The sequence below is a fragment of the Tachypleus tridentatus genome, chromosome 8 (genome assembly GCF_004210375.1).
Source record: "Tachypleus tridentatus isolate NWPU-2018 chromosome 8, ASM421037v1, whole genome shotgun sequence".
NCBI lineage: Eukaryota > Metazoa > Arthropoda > Merostomata > Xiphosura > Limulidae > Tachypleus > Tachypleus tridentatus.
Window position 1 is genome coordinate 127,886,008 of NC_134832.1, and position 16,215 is coordinate 127,902,222.

A 16,215-nucleotide genomic window follows, 5' to 3' on the forward strand; every position below is an offset into this window, starting at 1 on the left:
AACTTGCTGCAGATAGCAGAACAGAGAAAGCAACTCTGACACTAGAAGAAAAGAACAATCATAAATAAATCCATGTTTACATAACATACAAAAGTCAAAATGGGAGTCATGTGCCTTCTGTTATATTTTATTTATTAATAAGTGTTTTGGTTAATTGATATAAAAGTCTTCTCGGACAACTATGTGAAGTTGATTACTTCAAATATCAAAATATCCCTGACTAATTTAAAGCGCAGAAGCAATAAAGGCAATTTGATTTGGGTGATTAAAATAATAAAGGCTTAGATAAATTGATCGCTGGTAATGCATGCACATAGTAATACAATAATTAAATTTGGGAGTACAGAACTAAGTATCGAGAGTGATAATTATGAGGTTATAAAGTATTACTATATTTCAGGAAACTAATTTGTTTGTTAAAGCTATACATGTTTGAAGAAGTACACCTGATAATTTAACATTACTTTAGTCTGATTTTGTTTTATGTATTTTTAGAAAAGGTACAAGAATGTGAAATGCTAAGTTTAATTAGAGTTAATGATTTTAATTGACAAGTTGTTCAAAGAAGGAAAGCATGAATCAGAGCTTAGTAGCAATCTTTCATCTTGCCTGCTTGTATATTTTAGTAAACAAATAAATTCTAGACTTCTCTAACATTTTCACAGTTAACATCACTAGCTTCATAGAAGTACAAAAATATTTTTCCATAAACACAATTGTAAGTCTCATCTAAACCCAGTTTAAGACTCAAAGTTTTATGTTTTCCTTTGCTGCCAAAAATGTTTACACACATAATAAAAACTTACTGTGTGTTAGTGAGAAAAAAAGGAACTATAACCTTGATGGCTAAAGATGGTAGAGTGTCAGCTAACAGAATGGCCTGAAAATAAAAATAATGTAATTTGATAAAGTTTATGTCAATAAATATTTTCAAATTAAACTGCAAACCTTTAACATAAAGATACACATTATAAACTAAAACTTGAAATGATTATTTTTAATTAATTATCTATTTAACAAATAAAAAAATGTAGTGATGGAAAAATGTACAAAAAAGTTCTTTGACGCTTCATTCAAATACAAAAAACAAATGTGTATGGAAAGAAAAACAACAAAAATTTGAACAAATTTACAAATCACTATGAAGTAAATTATGAAATTATTTATATTTTTTCACAACTTTTAAAATCAAATTTATCATTTGGTAAAATAAATTGTCATAAAATTAGTTTTTGTGTGTGTTCTTAAAAAAAAAAGAAAAAGCTTTTAAAGCACTTGTATATCATACTTATATTAAACAGTTTTTGGAACCAACAAGACTTGTATTTTTTACTACTATTTAGGGCGAGTCTAAAAATGAAAGGGATGTATATAAATAAAAAATAATCATTGGGGTAATCTGTAACATTACCATGTAATTTTACCTGATACTTATGATGCAAACTGAATAGTAGTATGGAAAATTCATGTTAATCCAGCTGTTGTTTTAATACATTATTAATAAATTCATACAGAAATGTATGCTGCACTGACTGGCTTCAAAGTTACTTGTAGATCTTTTGATACCAAGAAAATATATAAAAGATGGTCTTTAAAAGTATAGTCTTTACTGATAGTTATAATTTATAAGTGAAATTCCATAAACTTGGAGAGGGAAAATACTTAACCAAAATATTCATAATCAGATCTTTTTTGTTGTTTTTTATGCATATAGGGTATCTGTATTATGTACAATGAATGGATTAAACCCCAAATTTTAGTGTTATGAGCTCTCATGCTTACTCCTGAGCTTCTGGAAGGCACAGGTATTGTTCTCTTCATATTTTAAAATAGGAATGTAAATGTAAAATAAGTACATTTTAAATATGTTAAATCATAAATTTTTAAAATGTTTTTTACAACAAACACTTAGTAGTGTGTGAGTATCTGATGTATCTGTAGAAACAAATGTATACTGAGTTGTAAAATTTTTAGACAACATATATTAAAGCATTTCTAATAGTTAATTTTAGTCAAACTCAAGAACTATTAAGTTTTATTCATTTTATCACTACTTTATATATAATCTACAAAGCACCCCGATTGTATACATATATAGTGACAATTACTGAAATAAAAAGAAAAGAATCAAAGATAATGAGCACCATTAAAAGTACCTTTAAATGTATTACTAAGTCCACTGGTAACTGAAACCTTTTCCACTGTAAAACACATTTGCATGTTTGTTTTTGAATTTTATGCAAAGCTACATGAAGGTTACCTGCACTAGTTCTTGCTAATTTAGTAGTGAAAAACTAGAGGAAAGACAATTAGTCATCACCATGCACTACCAACTGTTGGGCTACCTTTTACCAATGAATAGTGGAATTGACTGTAACTATATAATGACCCCATGACTGAAAGGGCAGGCTTGTTTGGTGAAGGATTGCAAGTTAAGGCCTCCTAACCAATCATGCTGGGCCAATATTTGCATGGAATCAAGAGAGAGACTACTTGGATGAACAATCATCACATGCTATGTGCAGTATCTCTAGTCACAGAAATTAATCTGAGACAGTGAATGATGGTGGTGTAGTGTTTCATTATTTCACCAACCACAGTTCTGTCCACCATATTTCAAGGACTTTTCAGTCAAATAATGAATTTCTTCAAAATTTTTTCTCTTGTAAGTGATGAGAATGAGATCTTAAGTTCAAAAGTTTCAAGCATGGATGTATGTTTACAATTTAGAAAGTACACGTGTATATACAAATCAACTCACCCCTGTTGATATTGGATTACAACGTCGTGTTGCATTGTATTCTGTTTCCTTAAAAAGAAATAAGAAGTTTTTAACAAAGTTATCAAAGGATTTTTAGAAATATACAAATATTGTGGATTGAAGTTTCTTCTAATAAAAATTACTTTAAAGTGTCACCAACATACCCTTTCAAACAGTCAGCAATCTTTTGTAGTTTTTGCAAAAAAGATTATATAATTAAGTTATAGAAATGCTTTATTCCCCAGTATCAATGTACACAGTTCTTCTATGATGACGTTAGTCATTTTATATATGAAACATTTAAAAACATAGAAAATTTTTTTCAACAAGCACATCTGAATTGCATAATGCTTTATTTTTATTGCAGATGGAGAGATTATTCTTATGTTGGAAAGTGAAGCGTGATTTCATGCAAAAACTGATATTCTTCTTAACAATTCTGATAAAAGATGTACATTTACTCATCTTACATTATGATCAGCATTGTAATAATCCTTGCTTAGGATGTCAAAAGCTGCACTGAGCATGATAACATAGGCATAGTTGTTGCAAAGTCCAAGAAACCTGTAAGAGTTTTAGAGCAATTTATCAAGATATGCTTAATGTTCTCTGAAACTATATTGGTTTCTGTCAATTTGTTTTCTAAATACAGGTAGAAGAACTTTTAATTTAATTCTGTTATGAATTAAATTATTATTGTTTAAATGATCAGATATTAACTAATAAAATATTAAGATATGATAAAGAAAATGTTGTTATATTACACATCAAGATTAACTGCATGGCATGACTACCTTAATTAATCAGATTTTTAAGCAATAGATCACCATAGCAAAAAGCATCATTTCAGAAAAAAACTAAGACTTTACACTACAAGAATGTACAATGCAAAACAGAACAAAAATACATGTGTAGTACAAAGACATGTTCTACATTGTAAAATAAAATGCTTACATCACATTATTATGAGTAATGATGGCTTATAACTCTATTCAAATAAGTTGTAGGACAAATTTTTTTTTGCTCATAAGCCTCTCTTGTATCATAGAGGGTCATCATGAATTTCCTAAAAACAACATATGAGAAATCTAACTTAACAAAAGCAAAGGTTCTTGAAAGATAATATAGTTATAAAGTCACAATTGAAAAAAAAAATGATTTAAAGTGAAATAAATGAAATTCAAAACAATCTCATCATTACTAACAGTGCTACAGTTGGAAAATTAGGTATTAATTCATTATGTGCAAGTACCTGTTACATTAACAAACATTACATAAAATAAAAATGAATCAAAATTATGGTTTAGCTGATTAATGTCATGTAAATAATCAACCAATTGATATTAGTGTTTCTGAGTTTTAAAATTATACAAGTAATTAAAATATCATCATTATAATTTCTCTTTATTATTTTCAATTAATTCTAGGTTGTTCAGCTTAATCGATTTGTGTAACAACTCGCAAACTCAATAGATTAATGAATTATGACTATCATTATTATAGTCAAACTCTGTTTACTAACTCAAAAAATATGGGTCACAAAACCCTTTTTGTTCAGCTGATCTTACAATCAACAAACTGTCCTAACTCAATGTTCATCTGGTAATTGTGGATATTGCATATCTTGTGCTCTAAAACATCACCCCATAGCTAGAAAAGTAAAGGTGATAACAGTATTTGAACCAAGTTTTAAAACACCTGGCAAATTGTTTATACACTAAGCATTACATCTATTGCTAGTTCTATTACTATTAGAGGCTCATTGGTCATGCATGAGCATAACTGTTTGATGTGCACTATGCACTTTTCATGCCCCTTTTCTGTTGTAACTCATGTCAACAGAATGATTCATTGGAGAACAGAGAGAGATTCTCTATAGTCAAAGTCATGAAGCTTCTGTACCACACAATAGCCTCACCTAGTCTACTCTTCTGTACATTTATTCCTTCACTGTTTTATTGTAGCACTTCTTATGTTACTTGATAGTTTCTTGGCTGTTGATGTGCAAACTCATGGCAACTAATACAAACTTTAACAACTCCACATATTCTTGTGGGCATTTTGGGATGTTGGTCCCAGTTGAATGACCACATATCACCTCTACAGAAGGCAAGATTTCTCATTCAAACATGAATATATTTTTAAAACAAACTTGTTGATCTCTGGTCAGTTGCACAGTATCAATCATGATTGAAGGTAAATGTTCATTCCAATTTGTTTGATTGGAGTTAACAACCTTATAAAGTATATAATTTACAATATGCATTGCTCATTCCACCAAATCATCAGACTGGGGGACATGAGGCAAAGTATGCATCTTCATTACATCCAGCACTTTACACAACTACAGAAGCATTTCGCTTTTAAAGTTAGTTCCTTGATCCATGTGGATCTCTTTTTAAGTACTCTGAACAGGGTATTCCAGCCCTCCAACAACACATCAACCACAGGCTGTATTGAGTTCTTGACAATTACTGTATACAAGTGGCCTTATTCTATCACTGGAAACTGAGCAAAAATAACTAACAATTATTTACTAGTATTTACTCTGTTTAAACTGTTTTTCTCTGAGTGGCAAACACCATACAGTCTTCACAGTACAGATCATCTACACACTCAGTTAAACCTTTCTTTTTAACTCAGGTCAAAATACTCAAGTTAATAATGACTTTCTCACAGTTCCAAAGTTGCTTTTTTTTTTTTATTGTTTTATGGCACAAAGCAGCGAGGCTATCTGCGCCAGACATTCGGTAAAAATGTAAAAAAAAATGAAAAAATAAAAAAATAAAATAAATAAAAAAATAACTGTAGTAATAGACATAAATGGAAATGAAGGTAAAACAAAAAAGTATAAAACCAATGTTGACACCTAGTCTACAATGTTAAGATAGAAGGCAGAGTATAAAAAGTTGTAAGGTATTTACTCTAGCAAAAAGGTAATGATCATAACCCACCAGGAAGATTAACAGGTAAGTTCAAAAACCACCGTCAGTCACCTGAAGTTGGTCTTTCCAGTCCTGGTTCCAGGTTATGTGTCATAGCAACCAGTATCAAAATGTAAAAGAATAGAAGTTTTAAAAGATACATAGCAAAATTGTAACAATGAGTAGCCAAATGTCCAGTAAAAAGATAAAGTAAATGGAGTAAAATTTGTAAAAGTAAATGAAGGTAAAAACAAAACAGCAATTAAAACAGAAAATGGTGTAAAAACCAATGGTGGCATCCAGTCTTCAAAGTTGTAAAATATTTACTCTAGCAAAATGGTAATGATCATAACCCGCCAGGAAGACTAACAGGTAAGTTCAAGAACCACCGTCAATCACCTGAAGTTGGCCTTTCCAGTCCTGGTTCCAGGTTATGTGTTATAGCAGCTATTATCAAAATGTAAAAGAATAAAAGTTTTAAAAGACACTCCGCAAAATTGTAATAATGAGTAGCCAAATGTCCAGTAAAAAGATAAAGTCAAGTAAATGAAGTAAAATTTGTAAAAGTAATTGAAGATAAAAGTAAAACGGCAATTAAAACAGAAAATGGCGTAAAAACCAATGTTGACATCCAGTCAACAAAATCCATTATGGTAATGATCATAACCCGCCAGGAAGACTAACAGGTAAGTATAAAAACCACCGTCAGTCACCTGAAGTTGGTCTTTCCAGTCCTGGTTCCGAGTTATGAGTCAATATGGCCAGTACTAAAAAGTTAAGTAGTAAAAGTGTGAAATGATATGCAGCAAAAGTATAATAACAACTCGCCAGGACGACTAATGAGTAGTTCAAACGGATACTTCAAACAGTAGTGATAGTCACCTGAAGTTGGCCTTTCCAGTCCTGGTGTTGAGTTATTTAATGTTCTGGCCATTGTCCAATGTCAAATTGAAGGAGAGAGATTAAAACTATAAAAAAGGAACCACAATTAAAAAGGTGTAATGAATAAATATGCAACACTTAAATGAGATTAAAAAGATTAATGGCCATTAAAAAATTAAAAACATTATCAAGGTGGACAGAGTCACCATCACCAATAACTCTGTCCAATGTTACAGACTGACCCTGGGAAAAAATATGTTTAAAATATTGCCGTCGTTGAGAATTGTAACGATGGAAAGAAAGTAAAACGTGGCTGATAGTGATTTGAGTGTTACACAAACTACACATTGGTGCATCAGTTCCAGATAAAAGAAAATGATGAGTTAAAAAACTGTGACCAATGCGTAGCCTAGTGAGAACAACTTCCTCCTTCCAAACTTTACGGAAGCTAGATGGCCAATTTTGGGTTTGATTTGAAAAAGTTTGTTGTCACATTGCTCATTCCAAGTGGACTGCCAGCTGGCACGGAGCCGAGCCTTGAAGACAACACCATAGTCCATGTACGGAATAGGCATAGGAGTGATGGTGCTGAAGCAGACATATTTAGCTGCCATGTCTGCAAGCTCGTTCCCGCAAATACCAACATGGCCTGGTATCCAGAAAAACTGGATTGAAGTAGCTGCTAATGAGAAATGGGCCAGTCGGTTTCAATATCAGCGAGAATAGGATGTGAGCTAACTTGTAGCGATTCCAAGGCAAGTATAGAACTAAGCAAATCAGTATAAATAGTGCAGTTGGAGTACTGCTCAGCTGCAATATGATCCAGGGCAAAAGATATGGCATACAGTTCAGCAGTGAACACAGAAGCTGTAGAAGGGATTCTGCATGCAACTACTGACCCATAGCAAACCATAGCAGAGCCCACTGAATTACCTGATTTGGAACCATCTGTATAAATGGGAACTGAATGATTGTTTGAAAGATATTCATTGAATAAAAGACGGTACTTCCAATCTGGAGAATCTGCCTCTTTTAGGTGACTGAAAGAAAGGTCACATTTGGGGGCTGTAATAAGCCATGGTGGGATGGGCCAACCTGTGGAATCTGCAATGTAATCCAAGGACAGACCCAATTCATCCAATTGCGCCCGGATGTGAAGGCCAAACGGAGCAATGACAGATCGTCTGTTTTGAAAATGTACTGTCCACCGAGGAAGGAAAACACATTTCCAGGTGGGATGCTTTGGTAAGGAATGAAGTTTCGAAGTATATTGTAAAGATAGTTGCAAACAGCGAAGGTGTAGAGAAGGTTCATGAGATTCAATTTATATACTTTGAACTGGAGAGGTACGGAAAGCCCCAGTGCAAAGTCGAAGTCCTTGGTGATGAATGAGGTCCAGCATCTTTAAGGCCGAGGGTCTGGTAGAGCCATAGACCATTGATCCATAATCGAGTTTCGATCTAATAAGAGCACAATATACCTTTAACATTGAACAGCGATCTGCCCCCCAACTGGTAGAAGAGAGAACACGGAGGATGTTCAGTGCTCTTGTGCATTTGACCCGAAGCTGCTTTAAGTGTGGTATAAAGGTCAGTTTACGATCAAAGATAAGCCCCAAGAACTTGGTCTCTGGGACCACTGGCAGCAAAACTTCACAGATATGAAGTTCAGGATCAGGGTGAATACCCCGTCGACGGCAAAAGTGCATGCATACAGTTTTGGAGAGAGAGAAATTAAAGCCGTTCACCAGAGTCCACTTCCGTACACAATTGAGGGCGGTTTGTAGTTGCCGCTCAATATATCTCATGTTTGACGACTGACATGAGATGTGAAAGTCGTCGACATACAGCCCATTCGCAACAGTGAGAGGGAGTTGTTCAGTGATGGCATTTATCTTTATACTGAAAAGTGTAACACTCAATACACAGCCTTGAGGGACTCCAAGTTCCTGTACAAAAGAACGGGAAAGTGTCGAACCCACATGAACTTGGAATCTCCTGTCCATTAAAAATTTTTTAATAAACATAAGTAGATGGCCACGTAACACATATGTATGGAGGTCTCGCAAGACGCCATACCTCCATGTTGTGTCGTAAGCCTTCTCTATGTCATAGAATATTGATACAAGATGTTGGCGGTTGAGAAAGGCTTCTCTGATAGATGTTTCAAGACGAATTAGGTGGTCTGTGGTGGAGTGCTGTCGACGGAACCCACACTGGGTGGGCGAGAGGAGGTTGTTTGATTCAAGGAACCAAACAAGACGAGCATTAACCATCCTTTCTAATGTCTTACAGAGACAGCTCGTCAAAGCAATTGGACGGTAGTTTGAAGGAATCTTGGGATCTTTCCTGGCTTAGAGAAAGGTAAAATAATAGCCTGGTGCCAGGCATCAGGAAAAACATTCTCCTGCCAGATCTGGTTGAAAACAATCAGAAGAACATCAAGAGAAGCAGGAGATAGATGGTTCAGCATGTCATAATGAATATCATCAGGTCCAACAGACGTACTGGCAGACCGATGAAGGGCCACTTTTAGTTCCACCAGGTTAACGTGACAATTATAGTCAAAGAAACAGTCAGTTCGAAAGGAAAGAGGTGATCGCTCTGCTCGAGTCTTGATGGCCAGGAAGGTGGAGGAACAAGCAGAAGTGCTAGATACCCGGCAAAAGCTTTCACCTAGAGTGTTAGCGATGTTCCGAACATCAGTCACCTCCTGATCATCAGAGAGTAAGATCGAGAGGGGGACAGAATTGTAGTGCCCATTAACCTTTCAAATCCTGTCCCATATGATCTTGGAACTGGTGGTAGAAGATATGCTGGTTGTGAACTTAATCCAAGATTCCTTCTGGCTTTGACGTCTTACCCACCTAGCATGTGCATTGGCCCGTTGGAAAGCAACCCGGTTTGAAAGTTTGGGATATCTATGAAAAGTATCCCAGGCCCGCTTTTGAGCCTTCCGTGCTAAGTGGCAAGCAGGATTCCACCACGGACGAGGATATCGTGGAAAACATGTCGAGGTTTCAGGAATACACTGAGCAGCTGCATGTGTAATACAGTCAGTTACCGCTGCTACACAGTCGTCTATTGATAGCTGATTTACGATGGCAGGACCAAGTTCTGCGAGAGCAGTGAAACTGGACCAGTCTGCCTGATACAGCTTCCACGGGGGCACGCGGGTAGGGTGGCATCGACCATGGCCAGTCTCTCTCAAAAGGATCGGAAAATGATCACTGCCTAGTGGATTACTGTCAACCCTCCATGAAAAATGGGAGAATAATGAAGAGGAGCAAACTGAGAGATCAATAGCAGTAAAGGACTGACTAGGTGCATGAAAGTAAGTGGAAGAACCAGTATTGAAAAGAGAAAGATTGTGATCAGAGAGCATCCGCTCTACAGATCGATCCCTCCCATCAATAATAGCACTTCCCCAGAGGGGATGATGTCCATTAAAATCCCCTAGGATTAGAAATGGAGATGGCAATTGTTCAACGAGAGCATCAAGATCTGATTGATCATATGTCTCTTCAGGGAACAGGTACAGAGAACAAACAGTGATGGTATGACCCACGGAAACACGGATGGCTACAGCCTCCAAGGGTGTGTTGAGTGACAAAGACAGGGTGGGCACGTGTTGATCAACCAACAGTGCCACGCCTCCATGTACTCGACCATCACACAACCTGTCATTTCTGTACAGAGAAAACTGCCGAATGGTGACAGTATCAGCAGTTTTGAGAAATGTTTCTTGTAAAGAAAGACAAACAGGATGGTAGGAAGCAATCAGCGTTTTGATATCATCCAGATTAGAACGTAAACCTCGACAGTTCCATTGTATCAAGGTGGCCATTTTTAAGAATGGGTAGGTGAAGTGGCTGGAGAACCCTTCGGTTTACGACCACGTCTTTTTTCTTTACTGTCTTTAGTCGGAGGAGGTCTATCAACTTCCATGGATCCTGCTCTGGGTCGGGTGGGCAGGTTTTTGTTATTGGAAGGGGAATCCAGTGACTGAGGATGCAAACGAATAATTGTTTTGTCTCTTGTGGTGGGAGAAAAAGATGTATCAGAAGAAATGCCTGTATTTGAAACTGAAGGACGTGGATCTTGAGGTTTGTTGGAAGGTATGGGAGGAACAGAGATGGGTGTGGAAGTCGATTTATCAACCTTTTTAACCACAGAGGTCAAAAGGCTTTTCATTTGTTTTGAAAACGATTCTCTTGGAGGCACAGAGATCTGTCTGCACTCCCACTGTAGTTGTGGAATGAAGTGCAGCAGCATATGTCCGAGATGGAGTTGTGGACAGCAATTTCCGAGCCTCAGGATAACTTATGTTATGTGTCGTTTTCAAATGCTGCACCTCTTTTTCCTCCAACCATTTTGGGCAAGAATGAAAGTAAGAGGGGTGAGAACCATTGCAGTTTATGCAATGTGGGTTCATGTCACAGTCATAGGCATCGTGGTCCTTGCCTCCACAACGAGCACATGTCAGGGAACCACGACAAGATGTCTTTGAGTGGCCGAATCTCTGACATTGGAAACATCGAAGAGGGTTTGGTATGTATGGCCGAACCCTGCAAATGAGATAACCTGCCTTGATGGTGGCAGGTGCACGTGGTGAAGTAAATGTTAAAACGAGGGTATTTGTTGGCAGTGTAACTCCATCTTTGCGATATGGTGATATGTGTCACTGCAGAAACTCCTTGAGTGGAGAGACCAGCGAGAATCTCTGACTCGGGAACGTTCTTCAAATCCCTTTCAACAATAACTCCTCATGAAGAATTCAAGGTAGCATGGGGTGTAACCTCAATAGGTATATCCCCAATTGCCTTTGAACTCAAGAGGAGTTCACTGTGTTGGGATGTGGATGTTTCAACCAATATGTCACCAGATCGAAGTTTCTTTACTGACTTTGGAGAGCCAGCAAGTCTCTCTAGTCCCTTTTGAATAAAAAAAGGGGACATTTGCCCTAAAGGTTTTTCCCGAAAGAAAATGTAATATAAGAAAATGAGGTACGTGTGTTACTGATGTTGAAGATTGCTGTTCTGAGTATTCAAGACGTGGTCGCTTACCCATTGACTGTTTTTTTACAATTTTATTTAAATTTTTTAGAGGATCCATAGGAAAAAGAAAAATTTCGGGACCCACTGACCCCACCCACCATGGAGTCCTACAAGGGGACGCACTACAAAGTCACGCAAGGACAATGCAGCAACGCCAGGGTTTCATGAGCACTATACCTAAACACCAGCATCAGGCACAATGTCCACAACACCCGTTGGGAACTTCCAACACTGGTACTTGGTTGACTCTAGCCCAAGTGGACCAGCTGATTGACCCAAGGGGGGCCACCCAAAGGCCGCCCGTCTACAGGAATTCGAGGCCAAAGTGGTGTGTTAGGGTTGGACCCCTCAACCACCAGGATCCTCTTCTCCCCTTCATGGGTCGCCACGCATGGCAAATACATGGGTGGATGTTTAGATCCCAGAGAAGGTAACCAGATAGAACAGAACCTTCCCTGGGAGGTCCCCTCACCACGTACAGGAATCCATACCGAGGGGTCCAAAGTTGCTTCTCATTAAAGTGGTCATTGAAGCCTATGACATCACACAGCCTGTTTTGCAGTTCAACTGTTTCAAACTGTTATTCACCTAAAACAAGTTTAAAAAATGGTCTAATTCTTTTTTGCTGTATCCTTGAATGTCAGGTTTTGAGTATGTGTATCTGACCTGCTTCACCTTGCTCACTGAGAATTTTGATAATAGCTAAAAATCTTTCTTATCACTCATCTTGAGTGCAAATCCCTGGTTCATGATGTCAATCCAATAAGTCTGTTGGCAACTCATGCAATTGCTCCTTGACCTCTAAATTTTCCTACGCCATTTGATGCCTGCCATCTCGCCCTATAATGAAAAACCTCCTGCTGTTGGATTTCATCCATCAAAAGCACCTCAGATTCTTCTCCATGTTCACGGGTGGGTTTGATCAAATTTAGAGTTAAACTTCTCTGACATTTAAAAGTTCTGAGAGTCCTATATATGTCATTTTATTTGGTCCCAAACTTACCAAACATCACACCACTGTGACAGTCCTCAGCTGTCAATATTTCAATTGCACTGTGGTTGATCCTCAGGGGAAGAACATGGACAGCTATTCCTGGTGCACCAGAGAGAAGTCATGGATCTTTGCAGCATTATCAAATGTCTTATGTCCAGAACAAGATAGATTTCTTATAACTATGATTGTTTTCTTCTACTCAGATTACTTTCTCTTGGTTATATGTACTTCTACTGTAGAAAATTCCACTCCACAACTCTAAAGCCTTCTTAAACTTATATCACACAAGTGGAAGTTACACACACACATCAGCAGAAAGCATGTTCAGATCTTGGTTACAGTGTTAAAATTTTCTCCTTCCTATCTAATCTGTTATTTGAACTGAATTAACTTTACAGCAAAGGGATAGATTTGTTTAAGAGGAAGTTAGATAATATATTTATTTTAAAGTATTGATGAATAACTCACAAGGAGAGAAAAAAAGATGCTTAAGATAAAGAATACTTGAAATTAATAATCTTTATTAAATCAGAAACATATTATGCATGTTTGTTGTTAATATACATGAGACAGTCACTTTTACTGAATGCTATATCTTCAACTGAACAGACTGAAATCATCTACAAGACTATTTATATTCAATGTTCCTTATTTTGCAGGTAATACTAAATTTACTTAGAGTGGTTAGCTTCACAAAACTGGTCATTCTCTTTCAAACAAAGGTGAGTCTATAGCTTCGAATTACCACCTGCTCTACCACTAGAAGAAGCTTCTGTTGACTTTTCTGAACAACAAGCAGAATTACAGCAATAATTCATATTAGTAGAACAGACATTATCTATATATATGCAAAAACGGCTCATTTGGGTTGAGAAAATATTTTACATAGAAGAGTGAACAACGTTTCGACCTTCTTCGGTCATCGTCAGGTTCACAAAGAAAGACATTATCTATAGATAATAAAAAAAGACAGCTAGAACAAAATTATCACCAAAATACTACCTGCTGTACTCTCCTTTGGGATAATGCAGTATTACACCTATACTCCCAATGTCAAAACAGGTATTATTTCCACAGAATAACAAAGTAACATAACCAACTAGAATGAAATTAACCTGATGACTTTCTTGATCACATTCTATGCAAAATCTGCACATAAAAATATGAAAAATTCAGAATAATACTATATCAAAATAGGCAAGACAAATAAATGCATGATGCGTTTATATACCACAAAAGTACTGGATAAATCAAAGGCATGGATCATAAACACAGATAATCAGCCATGTCAATGCTGATTTTCAATACATTATTAATATACATTGAAAACAAGAAACAGCTTTTGTAGAGAGGTGTTATGGCACTTGAATAGTTGACAAAACTTAACGTAAAAGTACTTGCACGTTTACTTAACCTTCTTGGTGTTTTTATATTTGCAAATTTTTTGAAACATAAGTGTTACTTTATCGATGCAAACTTTTCAGTTCCATTATTATGAAATTAAATCTATCAGTAATAGATATTAAAAGAACAAGTAGCAACAACTTATATTTCTTTTGCACACACTACAGGGGCAGATACAGGGGAGGGGTCCAGCACCCACTTTTGGGGAGAAATTTTCTAAAAACATTTGGAAATTTTAAAGTTTAAAAATGACTGAGAAAAATCCACCTACATCTCCTTTCCAGCCATAACTCCTCTTCCTTTTCTAAAAGTCCTGTATTTGTCTCTGTGCTTTGGTACTTATATGTAAAAAATAAAATGGACTTATATAAACCTCAATAATCAGCATTTCTTTGGTATCATAGTTCTAGAAGTAGGAAAATAATTTAGTATAAATTCATGAAAAGTTAAAATCTTGATATTTATGCACCTGTTATCTGGTTCAGTACTTAGAATCTGAAGTTGGTGCATTAGTTCTTGAAGCAGGTATCTTTACACAATCTAATTTTAAAAGAAGGACAACAGATCCCTAAGCAGGTATCTTTACACAATCTAATTTTAAAACAAGGACAACAGATCCCTAATTGTGTGTACTGGCTTTAATAATGATGTTTAATGATGTCAAACAGCTGTAGATGGCAGTAGAATACAGTTGGTGGTAAAGCTTGTGATAAATGCTGGAGAATCAGAGAATAAAATTTACCCCAAGATTGTCTCAGGATAACTGCCAAGAAGATTAAACCTCTTAATAAAGCATGTACATTTTCATCTCTATCTACCTCAAGCAGGATTTAAGCATAGTTTATGAAAGAAATATGGTGTTTCAACATAGAGAATGCTTCAACAGCAATAAGTAAACCAAACTGAAGCCCCAGCACAGGATTTAAAGACTGATAAAAAAAAAAAAAGGCAACCAGAAAAGGCAAATGGTTTGAAGTTAGAAACAGAACAGAAAGGCAGAAGCCATGGCAGGTATTCAGTTTAAAGGAGAAGACACTAAAACCATCCTGTTCCAACTGAGGTATTTGATAATGTTTCCATCCTCTCCTACCCTGCTTGCAAAGATCAGAATAAGCTTGTCATGGAAGATTGGAAATATCTTGTTACTGAGGTTGGATGTTTTCCTTTTACAGATTCAGTTTCAGAAACATGCGGTCAAGGCAGAGAGGTGACAAAATGAGGTGATGATGTAAGTATGACAGTCGATGATCAGTTCCCAGAAGGTATACCAAACATCCAGGCATGTTTGCACATATTTATAAACATGTATACATATATACATACACACACACACACATTCTTTCCTGCACACAGAAAAAGGTTAAATAACAGCAAATATTTCTGAAATTGGTGAAAATTAAAGGAAGGTAAGCATAAGCATAAATCTGAATATAAGCTTGAATGGCCTTGTTTCAGGGTGGTAGAAATCTATAAATCCTATACCAAAATGTTTGATGTGTGGGGAAATGGGAGAACTTTGAAGTTAGAAGATCAGACTAATATGTATTTATGTGAGCCACTCACCAACCAGAAAAGTAGAAGGCAAGCTGTTGGAGTGATGGAAGTTAAGCAGGGAATAATACAAAGCACTAGTTAGCACTAGATTGGTTTGTATGTAATGAGCTATCTGTTCTGTGCCCACCAGAGATATTGAAATCCAGTTTCTAGCAATGTGAACCCAAACACATACTGCTGTGCCACTAGCACCAGAAAATATTTTGCCTATCTGACATCTTAATTATCAAGTGTGTGTCCATAGTACATTCTTGACATATATAAACAAGAGAACATTGAATGATAACTATAACTTTTACAATGGAATTCCTGGAAAATAAAAAAAATTGTCTTCTAGGGCTTTGAGGCACAAAGTTTAACAGAAGAAAAGCTGAAGAAAATATGAAGTTTGTGTAAGATTTTTTAATGTGCATGTTCTGTTAAAAGAAATGTTTGAATGTTTTATTTATTTATTTTTACATAAGATGATAAACCTATATTTACTTACAACAAATCACACCAAAGGATTTTTTGTCTTCAAAAGCATTTCATATTCTACAAATTGGAAATATAATACTTGTTATGTTCCTTCACTTCAATAAAGTTTTCACTCTTAATGTCAGCATGTTTTAGCAGGTATTGAATCTTTTTTAGTATATCA